Below are 3,718 nucleotides of genomic sequence, written 5' to 3'. Positions count from 1 at the left end.
CGTAACGCGGTACAGTTAAGCGATGCCACGCATTTCACCAATGCGAGAGTAAAACACAGATGACCTGATTACCCTTCAACGATAATGGTAATAACGCGAGAAGGTCTTTATCCACACAGAGCTGAATTGCGAATGTAACCTAAACTTTGAAGCAATCATATCTCGAAATTATTCGGATTCAGCGGAGATTTTGGTTTTCATTGATCTCATTTATAACGAGTATTTTGCCCTGATATAATAAAGCCACAAGGAGAGCATGTAAACTATCAAAAGGTGGGATCCCGAAATAGTAAAAAATCGTAGGATGTGTCTGTCATAAGTTATTTAACGAGGCAAAGAGATCAAGAATCTGGTCAATTTATAAGTCAAAAGTTAATGAATTTAAAAACCATGGAGAAATTTCTGTAGTACTATAGAAAGCTCCTCAGAAACGAGTCGCCTTCGAGAATTCTTGTCTAAATCCCCTTCTGTCCCAAGCTGCAAGTAGTCGGGAGACACTTGAACTTCTCCCGAATACTCACTTCGCCGGTTGTATCTAAAATGGTGGATCAACGATACAAGATCAACACGAAGCTGACCTACTTTGCTAATGTTATGAAAGATGACGATATCATCCGCTGGGCAGTTAGGAGCTTTGATACCTATAAATCACCTGGCCCACATGGCAGAATTCCTGCGGATCTACAAAATAATGTAGATCCGATCATTCCCCGGCTAAGTACTATTTACAAAACCTGCTTGTCTTGGTCCTACATCCCAACTCAGTGGACCAAGTGTAATGTGATATTTATTCCAATGAGGGGTAAGTCATCTCATATTAAGGTAAAAGACTTCAGACCTATCAGTCTAGCGTCATTTCTGCTAAAAACTTTGGAGAGAATACTAAATATACATATTAGAATATCGGCTGACAAATCTCTTCTCTCAACCTCTCAACATGCCTACATAAAGGTCAAATCCTCACAGGGGGATACTACAATCTCTAAAAGAGCCATACGGGGCACTCCTTAAGGAGGAGTTTTATTCCCTCTCCAGTGGAATATGGGTATTAACCGATTCCTAGTTAGACTTGATGAACTAGGTTTTAAAACGGTTGCTTACGCTGATGATGTTGCGGTAGCGGTAGCTGGCACTTATCTTGAGATTCTGTCTTATATTTTGGAAGACTCGCTAAGAATTATTAGCTCATGGAGCGTTAATTGTGGCCTTAGTGTAATTCCTGGGAAAACGGTACTTGTATTGTTTTCGTACAAATATAAAATTCCTCAATTCTCACTTCCCGTCTAAATGTCGATGTTTTCACGCTGACGGATAGCGTAAAATGGCGCTGCAAATTATGGCCCCAGGTAAAATGGCCCCAAAATATAAAACGAAAAATTGCCCCAATATTGGGGTCAAAATTCATTATGAAGTATAACCCTAACATTTTTTAAGAAAAATCACCCCAAAATTAATGAAAAATCTCCCTAAGGTTGAAATGAAAAGTGGCCACAAATATTGGGTTAATTTTTCGTAATGAACAATTACCCCAAAAACGTAAATGAAATTTCACCCCATTTAATTTTAATTCAAATATAGGCGTGTCATAAAGTCCAGTGTCATATTATCCATGGGCTTTATGACTCACTAAATTGAGTCTAGTGTCCATGGACGTTATAACAATTTCAAAAGTGTCACAATGCATATGAGCAATGTCCATTGCTCATATGCATTTATCAAAAGAAGGCTTAATTTAGCGAAGCCGGTATTCGAAATACCCTAGAGTTTAAAACCCCTGCGCCCGGCCGAAGGCCGGCTATCCAGAACACTTTTTAAATGGAAACCAAAATGCAACATACACCAAATTTAGGATAAATTCCTTTGGGGGTAAGAGTGTCCCTTTCTTAAATTCTTTACAAATTTTCAAATACAGTTCTGTTTTAAAAGTGATACAATGTCAATGGACATTATAACACTTTTAAAAATTGTCATAACGTCCATGGACACTATGAAACCACCTCAAATATATGCTAATATATTTATAAAATTTCATATTTAATAATTTTTGTTGTATTTTCATAAAATGTTTGTTGATTTTGAACATTCTTGAAATATTTTTTTGTAAAATCGCGCAATTTTACAAAAAATATTTCAAGAATGTTCAAAATTAACATTTTATGAAAATACAACAAATATTATTACATAAAATATTTTTTATAAAATCGCGCGATTTAATAAAAAAATATTTTATGTAATAATATTTGTTGTATTTAATGTACATATAAAATATATGATTTTTGATAAAATATTAATAAATAGTAATAATGAAAGATCATCCTTAATTATTATATGGTTTTTTAGGTCCCTTTTTAATATTTTAATATTCACGTATTTTACAAAATTTAGGAATGAAAATTAGCCCCAAAGGAAAAAAAAGTTTTGTTTTGGGGTATTTCTTCATTTCACAACATTGGCCAAGCGGTAATTAAACCGATAATCATGTATGATCTTATTGTCTGGTGGTATGCACTTGACAAATTATCCAATGTTCTCACGAAAGTTATGAGATAATCAACTCTTCTCATAACTGGTGTTCTTAGAACTACGCCCAGTAAAGCGTTGTTCGCTTTACTAAACTGGCTACCTGTAGATCTTCTTGCCAGACAACTGGCAATAAACACTGCAGCCAGATTGAGTACTTCAAACAAATGGAACTTTGGTTCTAGGGGTCATGCAAAGATTGTAGATCTCCTCCCAGATCTACACTTTTTCACTGACTATTGTATTCCGGAACCGTTCATTACGAGTTTAATCACTGATTATTCTGAAGCCCCACCTTTAAATGGTGTTGGCCTTCATGATTTCACTGATGGATCAAAAACAAGCAAGGGTGTTGGCGGAGGCATCTTCATTGAAGAATTTGGAACCAAAATCCCCTTTAGCTTCAATGATGAGTGCACTATCTTACAAGCTGAAATTTCGGCGATAAAAAGGAAATCAAATTGGCTTAGAATCTATAGTGATAGTCAAGCCGCCATTAAATCCCTGATCGGTGTATATTCTACATCAAGATTTGTCCATATAAAATTTTATTTTAGAATTCTCTAATTTTTTCCAAAAGAATCGTACAAAAGGTATTTATAATATTCATAAAACTTCCATTAATTTTTTAATTAAATTTATTAAAAATTAACAAAATTTTTAATAAATTAAAGTTTAAAAGCATAATTCAAATTGTTTTTCGAAAAGTCTATAATCACAAATTAGCCAATCTGGCAACAGTATTGATGAAATCGCTACTATTAAAATCGCTAGATTTGGGGAGAAAATAACTAAATTGACGCTTATAATCAGGGATGGATAAAGGATTTAATAAATTTCGTAACGAAACAAAATGGATGGTTTTTAAACTTTCGGTAGCAAGCTTTTAAACTATATTTGTGAAATTAATGTGAATTTATAAAGTAGATATTTACATAAAACCTTTTAAAGGTTTCTATAAAACAATTTTCAGCAATTATTTCTTGGGTCCTTGTTGATATTTATACATAAAAATTATATTCATTTTCAAAGCTTAATATTAAATTAATAAAATATTTAAAGTTAATTTATAATTATGGCAAAAAAATGTAAAAATGCATAACCATTTCTATTATGTGCCACAAAAAGTATAATTGTACTATATTAACCATCCCTGCAACATAACACAATGAACGCATCTGTTCGGTTGGTTCGGAGC

This window comes from Lucilia sericata, unplaced genomic scaffold (assembly GCF_015586225.1).
Source record: "Lucilia sericata isolate MDLA Ls3-8-SP2 unplaced genomic scaffold, ASM1558622v1 Contig000902F_arrow, whole genome shotgun sequence".
Lineage (NCBI taxonomy): Eukaryota > Metazoa > Arthropoda > Insecta > Diptera > Calliphoridae > Lucilia > Lucilia sericata.
Note: the sequence above shows the minus strand (reverse complement) of the source record.